Source organism: Hirundo rustica, chromosome 6 (assembly GCF_015227805.2).
Source record: "Hirundo rustica isolate bHirRus1 chromosome 6, bHirRus1.pri.v3, whole genome shotgun sequence".
NCBI lineage: Eukaryota > Metazoa > Chordata > Aves > Passeriformes > Hirundinidae > Hirundo > Hirundo rustica.
In genome coordinates this window covers 27,173,057-27,190,049 of record NC_053455.1, presented here as the reverse complement: position 1 = coordinate 27,190,049, position 16,993 = coordinate 27,173,057, and the positions used below count along the sequence as shown (strand labels likewise).

The 16,993-nt window shown below is 40.6% G+C and overlaps 1 long non-coding RNA gene across 1 annotated transcript; it reads left to right on the top strand.

Moving 5' to 3' along the window:
• Window positions 1–10,158: 10,158 nt before the first annotated feature.
• LOC120754429 (uncharacterized) lies at window positions 10,159–14,221 on the top strand. Its single transcript, XR_005701438.2, has 3 exons — window positions 10,159–10,233; window positions 10,478–10,580; window positions 13,816–14,221. It is a non-coding gene; the product is annotated as an uncharacterized LOC120754429 (long non-coding RNA).
• Window positions 14,222–16,993: the final 2,772 nt, after the last annotated feature.

Sequence of the window (16,993 nt, the reverse complement as noted above, 5' to 3'; positions counted from 1 at the left end):
CAATAAGTGTGGGTTTCACTTTGACCAACTGCTGTGTGACAATTTACATTTTGGGATTTTGGTAGTTATGTGCAAAGCTTCTTTCAGAACATCCCCAGTCCTGACACTGACACATGAGCTCAGTACCCAGCTACCCGAGCCACAGGAACTACTCTTGTCCTTCCAGATACAGGTGGGGATAGGATCTCCATGCTTATTTTCCTACTTGGTTTGCAGTAGTTGTCCAAGACACAAGAAACTTGTTCTACACCCAGCTTTGGTTAAGAAGATTCAAATCCATAGCTCATGAACTTAGGAGAGATCTTCAGTCACCTGGCTTAGTCTTTGCTCAGGACTGTCATGGAATGTTCATCACTTCTTCTGATAAAGCTGTATTGCTTGTGGAGGAAGTAAAGAACATAGTCCTAATCACCCTAATCACAGCTAGGGTGTTTTTTTAGTTTTTGTTTGTTTGTTTTTTGTTTTGTTTTTTTTTGTTTAATGACTTAGGCTGGGCTGTTTTTGATCCTTGTTCCCAGCCTTACTGATTGCTTTTACCTAATGAGGCTATGAATAAAATTATCAATTCTTAATACCTGGCATTTCAGATACTTACAAATTTGAAATAAAGCTCTGGGGTTTTGCATTTGGATTTTGATACCCACATGTAATTTATTTCCTCATGGCCATATCTGGGCCTATATTGTTGCCATTTTTATTTAACAGAAATGCTTCCTGGTGGAGATGGCTGGGGGAAAGCCTCTTGCTTAAGAACAGTTGACCATAAGATGAATCTGAATTGCTGGTTTAATTTCAGAATTGACTTATAATGGCAGGAGTTAGAATGGTGATTACATTTTATTTTGGCAGCATTTCAGCCAAGACGCTGGTTTGTCAGCCACATATAAAGCAGCAAAAGAAAAAATTAATTCCCAAAATTAAAATTTAAGTCTAAAATTGAAGACTTGACTTTTTTTGCTTTTGCAGACTGTGTTTTACATTATAAAGATATTAAAGTCTGAAGAAAAAGTATATTCAAAGGTCTGTATTTTTCCATTATTTTTGTGTATTCAGAGAGGGTGGGTGTTTTTCAGCAAGAAGATAGGCACAGCCTGTCCTTCCTTATGCACCTATTTGTCTCAGTTTCTCTGTTTGTATGAGTCTGGATCTGAATGCCCACTTTAATCAATGCAAATAAGGGACTTCTTCTAAGGGAGTGTGTGAGTCTCTGAACAAGCTAGTGGGGGGAAGAACATCTGCTGTCCTTTAACATTGTTTTGAGGCCTTACAGATTTATTTGAAGTGTTTTCCCTCATACCACTGGGATTGTCTAAAATTTGTGTTATTTCCCGTGGTCCAGAGGTTTTCTTGTTTCTTTGAGAGAAAGGCGGGAGACTCCCTACACTTGCCTACGCCATGTATGCTTCCTGTTACTAAACAAGGTCTGTATTAAAAACACAAACTTCTGGTTATTTTTTCTGAAAAGCTAGCTTATGACTTTCTAATGATGCTTATAAGTACTTTTTACTTCTAGGGACAATTTTTTTCCCCCAAATAATTACAGAAGGAATGCTAGAATATATTTTTAAAGCCCAGTTTTGCTGCATATTTAGGAAGAGTAAACAGGGTGAGAAACGATCTTATTTAGCAAACCCACATTTGGTGGATGTAATTTTGGAATGTTTGTCCACTGTGTAAATGTTGCAAATATTTTTTCTCTTAAAAGTGTTAAGTTCAGGAGCCTGAATGCTCTCCTGCTCAGCAGTAGGCATTTGAAGGTGATGTGAGTCTGTGGCTGGTCAGACAGGCAAGGATGAATTTCCACACTGACTTATTTGCTGAATTGGGAAATCTCTACATGTCTCATTTTAGAGGAAGAATTTCCATGTAAACGGGTTTTTGTCTGTGGTACTTTGTGGCCTCTAATTAACTACATTTGGGATGGAGTCAAATGGAGGTTTTGGGTTTGCACTCTGCAGTTCCCTCTGCAGGATAATGGGGCCCAATGGCTATTTTGGAGTTAGTTGTTAAAACAAGTGTTCAAAGGCTGGGAAAATACACCTTGTCTTTGAAAACCAACCCCACATTTGTTCATGAGTGCTAGCACTACTGGCATCTCTTTTATAATGTCTTAATATCCTAAACTTTTAGAAAGCCTGTGAGTTGCAGCTTGTTAGCACTTTTTTAAAAAAATGCATTTCTTATTAACACAGACAGTGCTGCATCACTTTTGTCTTAATTTCTTGATAGTGCAAATAAACCTCTTTTTGTAAAGCAGTTTTCCTTGTCTATTAGTAATGCATCCAGAAAGTTATTCCTCTAGAGAAAGAAACAACAGAGCTGTTTGATACTGAATACCTTCTTCCCTGTAGGGCTAGTATGGGAAATTACAGTCACTGTCTCAGTGGATTGTTGGTTTCGTTACCCTGATGGGATATGCATCTTCATTAAAACAAAATTAAGCTGCTGATAAAATGCCTGTTAATTATTTAGTGCTTACCACTCATGAACATTGAAAACATCATGCTCTAGAGCAATTTATTTAAAATACTTCCATTTGTAGATTTTTAACAATATGCTTTTCAAAGAAGGTAATAGTGTTTTAAGATGTTTGGACAAGGTCTTTGCTGTTGCAATGGATTGCTTTCCACTGTCTGAAAAGGTCTACCATTTTCACAAAGAATATGACTCAGACAAGTTATGTATTATTCCCCATCAGTGTCTGTCTATAGAATCCTAAGTATCAATCTGCAGTAGCAGGTGACAGGAGGAAAGAGAGATGATGTACCAGTATTGGCCTGGAATGACCTCATGCCAGGAAGCAATAAGAATTTGTTTGGCCCGGCAAAAAATGTAAGCCAAGTTGCATTTTTAATAAAGGCAGCTGGGTCAGGGCAAAGGTAGGGATGTTTTATTTGCTCGTAAATGTGACTGGCATATGAAGGGAAATAAAACAATATATGGTTAGAAATAAAATGGGGAATGTATCTTTCCTTCTTCTGCCAGAAAAGTACAGCCAGATGACCTGGCATGCCTGGCACCCTGGGGTTGTGTTGGTCCTGCTGCTTCAGAGAGGTGACAAGACTCAGCAGAGCCTCATGACCCCTCATTTGTGACACTATTTCTGCAATTTAGGGAAGCAACTGAAAAATGTATTTGCAAGTGAATAGTTGAAAACAGTGGATACAGAATATTCCTTGAGGAATGGGATGTCTCAGTCCTTGGTCAGTCTGTTTCACATCAGATAATGTGCCATCCCAGGATGATCATTTATTAAAGTTAGCATTTTAGCTGTCTTTACCACAGGAGCTGAAGTTGAATGCAATAACAAGATACATAATCTCTGCAAAGCACTTTGCCTTACACTTAGATGATACCAGGTGTCAGGAAAATTTTTAATACCTTGCTGAATGATTGCACCTGAGCTTTAATATGCAGTAACTTGAAGTTTCATTCTATTCCAGTTTTTTTTTTTTTTTCTATAAGATTTCTAGTACTTCACTACTGTTGGTTCCTCAGATAAAGATAAAAAGTTTTATGTACAGGGGCTCCTAGAGGGAATTTTGTGCTTTGACATGAGATTATATCATCTTCTTTAAAACAAAATGGTCAGCAATAGGGTTGTTCTTTATTTTCTGGTTAGTTTTCAAGAACTACAGTCACCAGAAGGCAAGATACCAATTGGACATAATTTGAATAGTCAGATTGGAATTCTTCTAACCGGTTGCTAATCATACCTTGAGAATACAAACCCACAAGCAACATGAAGCTCTTTTTCTTTGAGTACATGAATTTCTTTACTTAACCTTACTATCATTGGTATGGAAAAAAAAAAGACCTGTGGCAGGTAAAATGCAATCCTTAGAATTGAAAACCACATGAGTTAATGGTTATGGTTAAGGATCATGAAAATGCACCTGCTGAACCCAAGTTCTGGATGCAGTACATTCTTGTGCTGGGCCTGGAGGAGCCAGCAGCATTCAAACAGCAGTTTTTGCCTCTTAAGTGAACTCCAAATTCATTCTGTGATTTGCTGTTGGGAAAAGTCACACCCTGAACTGTGTCAGCATTGAACCTTTAGACCATTGGTTTGCATGTCACTAACACAGGAAGTGACTCACTCAAATGTTTGTTCTTCATGTTGCTATCTGCTCTCCCTGGGAAAACAGAGATCTCTTTATTCCATGGTGCATTGGTGCTGCTTATCAGACTTTGTGATGTCCCTGCCAGGGCTGGTGCTGGTCAGTGTTTGGTAGCTGCTGCTGTTCTGTTTATTGCTCTGTGCAACTCTGGAACCGTGTTCATGTTCTGCACCTGGGGCAGACCTTGCAGTTATTGCAGGCTTTGATCTCTGCTTTGATTTGCTTTGCTTTTGAGTAATGCAGTGGTATTTGTAGGCAACACAAATAATTCTCAAGTGTTACGTTCCCAAGATAAAATCCTGCACTCAGAATGACTTCTGGAAATGACACCTTACCCTTGTGCCTCTGTTGCTTTGGAAGGATCTCTGCGTGGGCGCTGTGAGAGTGTGGCAGAGCTGTCCACCCTCATTAAGGACTTACTTGGGCCTCTTGGGACACAGAGACAGCTAAGGGTCAACAAAATGGTATGAGGAAATAGCCTGCCAAGTTATATATGAACATGAAATGGGAGAGAAGATATAATGGAAGGCCTGTGGCTCAAGAAAAGGACAGGGGAGAGTTTGCTCACTGGTTACAGTCACAGGCAGAACTTGCCAAAGTTAATTTATTACCAAACAAATCAGCATAAGATGATGAGAAATAGACCCAAATCTTGAAGCACTTTTCATTCATCCTTCCCTTCTTCCTGGGGTCAGCTTCACTCCTGAATTCTCTACCTTCTCCCCAGCAGACGCATAGGATGACTGCAAACGGGAGCTCTAGTCAGTTCATCACGTGTTGTCTCTATTGCACTTTCTTCATAAGGGAGAGGACTCTGCACACTCTTCACCTGCTCCAGCAGGAGACAGGCAGTCGTCCACAAACTTCTCCAAAGTGAGTCCTTTCCATAGGCTGCAGCTTTTCGTGAAGTGCTCCAGTGGAGGTCGTTTCCATGTGGTGTAGTCCATCAGGAACAAACTGTTCCAGTGTGGGTTCTCCATGGCACCACAGGTCCTGCCAGGAGCCTCCTCCAGCATGGGCTTCCCACAGAGTGACCTGTCCTGCATGAGGTCCTCCATGGACCACGCAGGTGGATCTCTGCTCGGATCTCTGCTCCACCTTGGATGTCCTTGGGCTGCAGGGTGACAGCTGCCTCACCATGGTCTTCCTCACGGGCTGCAGGGGAATCTGCACTGGTGCCTGGAGCATCTCTTGCCCCTCCCTCTTCACTGGCCTTAGTGTCTGCAGAGTTTTCCTCTCACATATTCTCTGTTATCTGGCTGTGATTTGCTTCTGCCCAATAACTCTTTTTTCCCCTTCTTAAAATACATCATCCAAGAAGTGCTACCACTGTTGCTGACAGCTTGGCAGTGGCAGAAGCAAGTTCATCTTGGAATCAGTACCTCTCCTGATGTGGTTCAACTGCAAAAGCAGGAGTACACATTTGGTTGGTTTCTGTTTAAGTACCTTTTAAGTTTTGAATAAACCTCTACTATTCTTATGTACACTTGTCAAGCATGATTTGGAGCAAAATGTGAAGATGTTTCTAACGCTTCTATTGGTCTTCAAGTTATTTTGAAAGTTGTATTCATAATCTTTAAAAGAGCTGTTTTCTTTTAAAAATCAGCAGTGTTGAATATGTTCAACTAAGAAAAAAAAACTCAGAAAATTGTTTATGATACAGTTTTATAGTTTCTGATGGGCCATATGAAATGCATATTTTCTATAACCTCTACTCTCTATCTTAGTGCCAGTAAAATATGAAATAATGGAGCCTGCCATCCATGGAGCAGAAGGGGTCAAATAAATTGCAGGGAGGTAGATTTGTTGTTTGCATTGTAGCATAGAGAAGGTAAGTTGCCTGTATCTCAGAGTCAGGCTCTTAATAATGATCTCTGCAAATTAGAAGTACAATGACTGCTACTCCCTAGTTGTAAAAAAAGAATTCATTTCACTCCTGTGATGTGTTGGGGAGAGCTGGATCACTGTGTCTGCAGAGGGCCAGTTAACAGCTTGACAAGACAGCAGCAGTGAAGTTTCCTAGCAATAAATGCCAAACTCTTCAAGGGGATTGCTTCATTTTGATTAAGATCAATTTTTTGTCATGACTGTACAAAAACTATTAGATTCAGCCCTTGAAACTGCTGAATTTTAACCTCCAGGGATTTTCTCCCCTAAGACATATGTGAGTTTATTTTGGCACATGGTCCAAAAATCATTGACTGGCCTCCAGCCTGAGGTGCAGAGCTCTGTGTGTGCATGGGGGAGGCATGTGCTGCAGAAGTTCTACTGATTCATCATCTTGCCCAGGAAATCTTTTCCTGGCTCACTTTAAGCCTTGCTTCCTTGAAGGGAGTTTTGAGCATTTTTGCTCTTTTAATGAGCTACATTCAAAGATCATCTTGTGAAGCAGAGGTTCCACAAGAGCAGAAATACTGTCAAAGCCTTCATCCAGGAGCTTGTATTAGCTGCTCATTACCAATGTTTGTCATTTTGCTTTCTTATGCTGTAGTCTTGGTGTAAGCAATGTCAAGTGATCTGACAACAGAAGATCACACTGCTTTCAGAGGGTCAGATGCAGTTGAAATATATTTATTTCTAGCTCCTCACAACGCACGTGTGGGCAGTGCTGCTCTGCCATGGGCCCTGCTGGCTCTTCCCAGCTGGGGGCAGGGATTGGGGTGGTCCTGCTAAAGGGTCGCTCACATGGACTGCAAGACATTGTGTTCATCTTGGTGTTTGTTCTGTACACCTTGACCAACCCCTTTCCTTGCATTACAGGGGCTCGAAACACAAACCCTCCTCTTGAAAGGGAAAAATCAGCCTCCTTAATTCACTGAGAAAGAGCTGTAAAATGGAGGTGCTTTGTTTCTTGGTATGAGAAATTTTCCTAACCAAGGTACCCGCTGGGAGACATTGGGCTAGGAGTGGACCCCAGGGCTGGGGCTCAGTGACAGGCTGAGCAAGGCTCATCTCCCAGAGCCCATGGAGCCCATCCCTGCTGCTTCCATATGGCTTTCACTGTTTAATGCTCTGGAGGTTGTAAATCAAATCCAGGTGTTACAGCTCCCTTTTGTGGCCCAGCTCTTCCTGCCCCTTCCTTGGAACTGGTGCAAGACGTATGTGTCAGGTATGGTCTGTTGGGTGCTGCACTGCATCGAAGGGGAGCGTGGTGACAATTTCAACAGGGGATGAAGTTCTGCATGCAAAGCTGAGGACTAGGAGAAATACAGAGATAACACAGAAGTCTCTGTGTTTGCAAACTAACTGCAGGGGATTTTAAAGAAAAAATGTCCTAATAGCGGCATGTTTTCATTAGGAGGCGAGGAAGAACAAAAGTGCAAAGTTGTGGTTGTACAGCAAAGCTCTCACACTTGGAACTAATGCAGTAATTCTCTGAGTTAAGAATCTGACCTAGTTATTCCCTTTCAAAGAGAAACGTGATTCTTGTTTCTCACAATGATTGTGAGAATCACCCTCCTTGACATAACTTCCCAAAACGAGGTGTATCCTTTCATAACTTTATTCTCACTACTCCATTAGGGGATGAAATAACAGCCTTTATTAATATGAAAGGAAGTAAGTGACTTGGGGGCAGGGATTTTACCTGTAAGGTTCATTCTGCATTGCAAGCACCTTAGAAATCAGAGTTATGGTGCTGAGCTGTTGTGTCGTGTAGAGTCACTTTTTTCACATCAGTTCAAAGTCACAGTGCTAAACTCTTCAGTGCAAGCAGTTTTGTGGCGGGGTGACTACCATTGCCTAGTTCTTCTGCTCCATTGACAAGATTGGTTTTCTGAGTGGCTGTAACAGAATGAAGTAGCACATAGCAGTTTATTTCTTGATTATCTTCAACAGGAAGAGGATTTAAAAAATCCTCTGATTTCTGTTTCTTAGAAATTTGCTAGAGTACTTTTTTGTAGCTAAACACACAAAGCATGTAAGCTGCATTCACAGAGAGGCAGATACATAAGATATGAATGCTTTTGTTCATAGAAAATTTTCCCCATGAAAAGTCAGTGACTTCCTTTTCATTGACTTTTCTTCTGCCTTTCATTCTTAAAAAAACCCCCCAAAACCGAAACAAAATAAAAACAACCAACTAAACCTCCCTGGTTCACTCTTTCTATGCTTTCTTTAAGTGTCTCAGTTATTCAACAGAGAACATTGAACTAGGTCTTAAGTTCTAAATAGCAGGAGGCTTTGGAACTGGCAGCAGCATTTGGGCGAAGACTTTCAGAATGTACCAACCCAAGCAGTATAGTCATTTGAAGTGGATTCCACTAATTTAGTTCTTTACCAGAAAACGCCCTTATTTTTCTTGGCTTTATCTGTATGACAGATGCCAAGAAACTTATGTTCCTTGGTAATTTCAGATTTATATGCCTACCTATACAATATGTTAATACAGACTTTTTTCCAAGACATTTATGTGTTATTTTAAAATATATGTACATTTTCTTTACATTTTCAAAACAGAATTGGTTAATATGAAGGCTTTGATTTTCAAACTGGAATGAGTTGCATCTCATTGCTTAAGGATTTTTATTCTAAATTTTGGTCTATTGTATACCAGGCCATTGTTAAAATTACGTGTGCTAACTTAAAATCCTGTGACAAAAATAAATAGATTTGCAATTACCTCAGATATTTTTCTAAGTGTATAGTAATAGGATATATACCATGTATAATTGCTTCTAAATTCAACTAATTGATTGTGACTATATTTATATAACATTCTCATCTACAAGCTTGCAATTTACATTTCATGAAACACGACAATGTACGTATATAACATTATTTTTACCTAGCTTATATTAATAATGTGATTTTGAAAAGGAAAAGAGAGTAATCCTCCTCCTCCCCCTTTGTAAAGTACACATGCTGTAGCTCAGTAAGGCACTGAGTAAGAGATTCTGCCTTGCAACCTCTGTTCTTTTTGTCCAGTTTGGAGATGGCTTAATCAGATGCCCCTGGGGTCTTCCTCTGAGATCTACAAAGCGAATAAATACAGTAGAAGTAGAACTTCTTCTTTAGTAGTAGTCTTCTTCTCCTAAGGAAACAAATACGAAACAAACTTTAGCAGTAGAGACAAAGAAATTTCTGGCTGAGAAATCCTCTCTGTTATATTGCTAAAATGGAGTATGAGGAGATGGCACAGATCATGGCTTGGCTCAGGTAATTGTCATTCAGAGAAGGAGAATTGGGCTTTAGCCCAATTTTGTAATAATAATTAAAAAATACTCGAAAGGGCTGGAATTATCTTGGTCTCCAGTATGATTGCCTTGAATACAGTTTGTACCAAGATGTAATCTTCATTTACATCCTGAATACTTGATGCCTGCATATCTCGAAGGTATGATGTTTCTACTGAAAATACCCACGTACTCAAATTTGGCATACAAAAGAATCTCTGCTCTGGAGAATGAACACGCCTGAACTAACTGAATGCCTGTGAAGAGATGTAAATGTGACTGTAAGAAGGAATGCAAACCATCCTACCAAAAGAGGAAGATTTTTCAGCCCAGATCACTCTGTGCCTGCAATTCCAGCATGCATACAGAAGTAAGGCATTTGTGGAGCTACTTTTGTGTAAGGACACAATACTTGGTACATTTAATTATGTGTGGGCCTAGTAATGCTCCACTTGAAGCCTCTGTGCTGTCATATTTACTTTGCATAACTGGCTGTGCATCCCTGCTAACTGCCAGCACTTGGGCATCACTGCCTTCAGCTTCACATGTGGCACAGGTTTCTGCTGTCCCCCTTGGCAACCTGAAGTTTGTCTTGGGGAACAAAATGTACTTCCAAAAGAGCTGTAAGATCAGAGATACGTTCTTCGGCTGAAATAAGTAAATCAAAGCCAAAACTCACCACTTTTGAAGAGTTCTATTTTCCTAATCCTTTGTGTAGAAGAAGGGAATACAGGTGACCTAATCCCTGATAAGTAACAGCTGTGTTAATTACCCAATACAGCCTCACCCCTGATGAGTCACAGCTATATCCAATGAGGATGAGTGAGATAAAAGGGAGTGAGTGAGCTAGTGAGGAAGAATCATGGAGGAGGAACCTTGAGGAAGAGGGAATGAGAAGATCATGAAGTAGCCTGGGGAGAGAGAATTGCTGCTGTGAGGTCAGTCTGGGTCTGCAGTTAGAGCCTGTTGTTGGAACCTGCAGTCACGGTCTAGCTGGGTGAAAGCCTGCAGTCAGAGTCTGCAAACTGATTCCTGCAGTCACAGTTTAGCAGGAAATAACCAGCAGTCAGAGACTGCAAGGGAAACCTATTGCAGGAGCTTGCTGCAGCCAGAGGCAGTGAATAGTTGGAGTCAGGATGGGTGAGCTGTAAAGAGGAATAAACCAGGACCTTTTTCTTGCAGTGATAAACAAGAAGTCTGTGTCTTGGCTCACTTCAACCCTCTAAGAAGAGGGCTGCTGCCAACACCTTTGCATTCTTTTCTTCTCACCACCATTATTATGACAGTAAGTTCCTGTGGGTCGAATACTGTTACTTTTTCTGATATACAAGTGATAGTAAAAGAAGAAAGAAGTTTGTGATTTACTATTGTTTTCATAGAACAATTAGAATACTCCTTCTATTAAAATGATGTTGTTTATATCAATTTAGCTATCTAGGTGTGACTCGTAATTTTCATGGAATAGAGGGCTGTCAAGCAATTGGTTTGGAAACTTGGAGTGGAAATCTCTTCTAATGAGGAAAGGTCACTTTAAGTGTGTATGAACAAATACTGCCAGATGTTCTCTCAGAACAATAGGGAACAATCCATCACTTCTATTTTGAAGTTGCTTACTATGCCCTTATTTTAGTATTTATCTCATGCAAACAATCATTTAAAAATTCTTCTGCATGTCTCATTGACATAAACACCTTCAACAACACACTGAAAGTGACTTCTACATCTGTTTGCCTTGTAATTTATTAATAAGCACATACTGTTTAATGCATAATTTTTTAAAAAATCAAGAATTTATGTTTGAGATAATTTTTTTTGTTTGTTTGTTTTCAGAGAAGTGAGAAAATACCTTTGGGATTAATTTCTCTTATTTTTCCCTTTGTATCTGCTGTCGATACCTATATTTTCTCTCAAGATAACAGGCAGTGGACAAAACTTTGCAAAGGTCAGGGAAAATATCTTTTCAATACAGTAAGACAGTGAAATGCTGAACAGGGAACCCAGTCCTGGAAGGTCACTATTGACTCTGAATAATTTAAAGAGTCAAAACCAGTACCTAGATTTGCTTTATGATTTTGCATTAGAATGATGGCCTTAGCCTGCAGTCCTGTCATCCAGATTTTTCTGATGTCTGTTACCAATACTTTTGTCTTTTCCATGCTGAGATGTGGTTTCTTAGAGCTTTTCACTGCCTGGATTTGTGTTTCAAGGTTACTTCCTTGTAATTTGGGGATTTGATGAGGAAGTTACAGCCTCTTTGCTTCCAATATGCTTTCATGCATGATATACCTCCTTATATGCATGGCCTATCTACTAAAGAAATTATAATTATCAAGTTGGCACAGTCTGCATATGCCCTGTCAGGGCACCTAGAGATTTTTGCTGGGTATTGATTCTTCTGCCCGGTGTGAATTAATTGAAAGTTTTAAATCCTGAAGTCTCTTCTCTAACCTGCTGATTTACACAGCATTGCAGAGGGTGCATTATCAAAATAGCGATCTGAGTCAGTGACAAAGGAACTGACTGTGTGAGCTCTTGGTGTATTTGCACAATTTGAGATAATTAAAGCTAAGCAAGAATTGGGAAATGCCTGTGAAGAGCAAAATGCTTTTACACAGCTTGAAAACAGATGACTTCAGGCACCATAAGGTTCCTCTCCTGTGACACCTTTCAAACAGCTCTCACAGACTTCAGGTGGCACCAGCTGATGCTATAAAGAGAGAATTCAGTCATCAGTGGCCTTTCCTGACTTTATTTCTAGGGGGGGAAAAGAGGTCAGAGTGTCTAAAATGCGGCAGATATGTGTCTCAAAAGGGCAAATACTTTAAAACACATTTTATATTTCTTAATGTGACTATCTCTCTAAGCAAATGAAAATGAAGGTGACAGCAAAAAAATCAAGCGCTAATACTGGCTCAGAGTGATCTTATGTTCAATACAGTTCTTAAAGTTCATCCTCAGGTTCTTGTGCCTTTCATTTATATGTCCTTTCCAGCCTGAGGTCCCAGGGTGACTGACTGTTCACACCAACTAGAAAAGCACCAGTTTTCCAATCTCCAGCAGGTTTCTGTTTGACATTCGTGCACCTGGTTCTGACCTTGCTTGTTACATTTCACCAGCTGCTGGCTGGTCCTTAGTCACAGTATCCCCAGGGTTTCTGGAGACTCTGTAACTATTTAATAAATTATGAGATAATGGATATTTGAAATTAATCAGATCAGTGAGTAAAAGTTGTTTTGGGAGCTCAGAGAATTACATGCTCTGCGCCTGTGAGGAGCAGTGCTGCTCCTCTCTTCTGCTCCCTCCTGGGTTTCATCTGGAATCCAATAGCTCCACAGCTGCTAAAGCTGCTGACCCAGAGCTGCGCAGGGTGAGGAGAAAGCAGGCACCAATGTCACAACTTCGGGGCTGAAGTGGGTGTTGTGAGACTGGGTCATAATGCTCCCAATGTTCATGGGAAGAGAAGCAGTGATGGAGAGAATAATCTCTGCACTACAGTGTCTTCTGCTAAGCCACAGTCTGCTTTGGAAGCTTATTTCTGAATGCTAATAAAATGGAATTGCCTTTCTGAAAAGTGTCAATGTCAGCATGGCATGCAGACTCGTATACAGACTTTTATAGTGGAAAGAAAGAGTTCATAGCCTCTTTTACTCTAGTAATTGCCGTTCTTAATTAATAAGTCTTTGTTATCTCCAAATTGAAGTAATACTGTGAGCTACTCGTGCTTCCTGCTTAGCTTTACTTAATTGTGCAGACATTTGAGTCAGCACTGACTAACCTGGATGCCAAGTCCGTATGCTAATGCGCTCCCTGCTCGGAGGGCACCGTTAGCTAGCGAGCTGCCCGTGTAATGCTGAACACGTGGGAACGGCTGGGTGCTGTGAAAATGCTGGCCCGGCAGACTTGTTTCACTGCCAAAATGCCTCACAATCAGGCATAATTTTTCAGTGTCACATTCCCTTTCAGGGAACTCTCATGACACGGGCTTTTGTTTTCTCCTTTCTGAGCGACTGTGAGGTGCTCAGAGATCGGGAAGTAAAACCTGCCATGAGACTTGGGAGAGCTTTGTCTGGTTTGCCTACTGCCTCTCTTCCCTTACAATGCCAAGGTAGCAGTGGCCGTGAAAGTAGTTATTTTCTCACTTTCTTCCCCTCTCTTTAGCTTCACAATGCCCTCGGAACCTGTATTTTGAGCAATTACACTAGGAAATATACTAGGAAATATACCTAAATTTAGCTGAAAGAGAAATGCAAGCACCCCAAATTCTTTAGTTGGGGCTGATGGTATAATTGGGCATGCTAACAGCTGCAATGCCATGGGTGCGATACCCTCACACAAAATCCAGCCCCTGCCCCATGACCTGTAATTCACAGTGGGGTGTAACCAAGGGGATACACTGGGTACCAACCTGCACTTACAGCTGTCTCAGCCTGTAGGTGATGGCAGTGCAGTGTGAGGCGGCCTCTGCTTGGCACGGTTGCAGTTGTGGTAGACCAATAACATAGGCAATGTGAAATTTGCAGGTGGAGGGAGTATCTCAGGGTGTCAGCTGGAAGAGCCATGAAAAACTGGTCAAGAAGTAGCCATTCAAGGAATAGAAGCTCATATATGAACTCACCATTCTGATGTTGCTGTAGAACTGAAGAAACCCAAAAGCTTGTCCAGCCTTTCCAGCTCTGCCCATTGGTCATAACAAAAGATGTTACCTCTACCTTCAAGCTTTTCAGGCATTGCATTTTCCCTACTAGTAGCTACACTGTTAGACATTGTGGGCCAAGTTTATTGAAAGGAGCGGCACTTTCTAGCATCACTGGTTCACTGGCACAATTAACTTGATCCAGTCTGCTGTGTTTCTTCAAAGCCCCTCAGGTGGGAGGACAGAAGCAGATGTATCTTCCCACCAAGGTGTCAGAGAAGCCCAGCATAGTGAAAAGACCAAATTGATCAATTTCCTGTGCACTTATCTGGTCTCTCTTCCCTCTGTGCACAGCTCACTCTTATGACTGCAGCGGGCAGTTCTAGGATAACAGTGACTCCCCGGGGTCCTTGGTTGTTGTTGCATAAATCCAGCTCTAGACCTGTATAAAAAGCCGTGAACAAATGTGACATAAAAAAGTGAAAGGTGAGAATAGAGCATTTGTTGTATTGAATGACACCACTGATCATCACTTTTGCTCTCTTTTGTCTACCCTGATTTTGTGGAGAGAATTTTAATCCTGTCTCCCAGTGTTCCTGTAACACTGTACTCACCCATAGTTTTCTTACCTTAGTGTGTGATCTACTGTGGTGGAGCTTGCAGGGGCTTTCCTTCTCTTTGGAATTCATACCCATCTTAATTTTGTTCCCTGCTGGTGCTGTGCTCTGATTAGGCAGATTTTTATTTTTTTTTTTTTTTTTTTTAACAGAATTCAAAGTGGGAGCATTTCTTTCCTTACCAAGTTTTTGGGCTTCATTAGAGTAGTGAATGGGACTTGGTATTTTAAAACTAAACAGTGTCCATAGTCCTTTCACAGTCATGGAAGATTGCACATTGTGCTCTTAGTAGTTTATTGGTCTAATGTTTCACTTGCTTTCACATTTTTGAATGGTGATGTCTCCATCCCCAAAAGGCTGAAGAAGTCCTGGAAACAGGCTTAGTATTGCATATGGTTGGAAACTTCTGCGCAGAAGTTTTTCTTTGGAAAAATGCTTGTTAATTGAAACTGCATGGTGCTGAGGATGTGGATTTTTTTTTTTTTTTTTTTTTTTTTTTACTTGTATTTTGCTGTAGATGATGGTATTATATAATTAATTTTAGTTGGTACAAGATGAAAGACAGAAAAAAATACAAAGTGAAAACAAGAATGAAGTGTTTTGATTTACTGGATTTTTAATGCTCTTCTGTGGGAAATTCCAATTTTTCAGTTCACTCTGGAATGAAGCCATTTTTGCAATTTCAGTAGTTCACGTGAGAGGCATTTTGAAATTGGGCAGCGATTCTGCACTGCTTGTCCACCTCGTTCCAGCTGGCTGTGCTGTGCAGCTTTTGCTGTGGTCAGTGGTGTGACCTGTCAGGAAGCACGAGAAAGGTTGTCTAAGTGTTGGTCTGGGGAAAAGACTGTGGCAGCAGCGAGCAACTTCTGCTGAAGCCAGGCAAAAATGATGCCTGGATAACGGAACAAAGATGGAGGAGCCTCGCTGGCTGCAGTCCTGGCTCTGGAAAGTCTGAGGGGAGAGTTTCAATAACTTATCATTTTCGTGGCAGTGTCCTCTGCAAAAAGGAGAGGAAACAATGAGAGTCCTAGGAAAAGAAAGCAGAAGAGGGGAAAGGAAAAGGAAGGAAAAAGTTAATGAAGTTTTCACATTAAAAAAAGTAGTAGCAAAAGTACTGAAGAAGGAATGGGAAAAAAGTGAAGGTAATGAAGCAAGGGTTGACTCCATGTGTATTAAACATGCTGAGAGAAAAGACAGGATGGCTGTGACTGAGAAGCTATAGAAACTGAAATTATAGGCAGAAGTAGGGAGAAAAAGGAAAGAAGAAAATCAAGTGAGGAAAATACCAAGATCATGGTGAGGTTTGTGGTAATTTTGTGGAAACAAACAGTGTTTCTGGGTATGAGGTGCTGTTTTCTGTGTATTGAGTGAATGATTAGCGCCTGACTTTTGTCTACTTCAATGTCTTGAGAGACATGACATTGCCCTGAAGTCTGGTAACAGGAACAGGTTATGCTGTGAAGTTCTATCACTTTTAATTTATCTGGCCACCACGGGTGTCACAAGGAAGGAGTATCTTGCAATTACTCTTTAATTATATGATTAGTTAATAGTGTTTCCTATTAAACACCATGTAACTACATGGAGATTGCCATGTAATTACCTTTAGAGGATCCAAAATGAATTAGCATATAACCTGTATTCTTGCCTTGTGGTTTGGAAGGCTATAATCTTGTAATGATACGGTGCTCACTGTGTTGTCAGCCTGCCACTACACGCTAATTTCCATGTAGTTAAACGCACAGTAGTTTTCACACAAGTAGTATTTGTGTTCTGTTACCAAGTGTCCCATAAACTTGTGCCCCTGTTGGCACTGACAACGACTTCAACCAATTACATTTTCAAATTGCCTGTCTGAAAGTCTTTTGTTATACCCTTTGCTTGCTGCTGCGCTCTAAACTCAGCTGGATGTGAGCAGTAAAAGCAATCTTGAGGCAGGAGCCTCAATTAGCTTCCTTCATTTGCTTCACCCGATCCAGTGCAAAATGCACACGTCCGTGTTACTGGTGTTTGCTGTTCATTTGTGGGAAGCAGTGGCTTCTGGGTAGTGAATGCTGCAGGTAAAGCACCAGTTCAATAATCATAATAAAATTATGTGTACTTTAAAGAGAAGCATCCCTGCCCAAGTTTAAGTGGAAGTAAATTCCTTCTGTGTTGTTTCACTTTTAAAATTCAGCTGAACTACTGGTGAGCAAAGCTTACTTGCTTAATAAACAGAGGCTAGTTTTTATCTTTTACCAGACAAATAAAAATATTTTTTAAAATAATGTCTCTATGATTTTGCATAGATAAGAACAAATAAACTGTGTTTATCTACAGTCTATTCTTTGCTATTCAGTTTCTCATGAAGAGCTCCATCATACCTCTTGGTTGGGATAGGACAGGGAAAATGACCAATATAAATACTATTTGGTTGATTTTTCCATTTTCTTTTTCTTTTCCTATCTC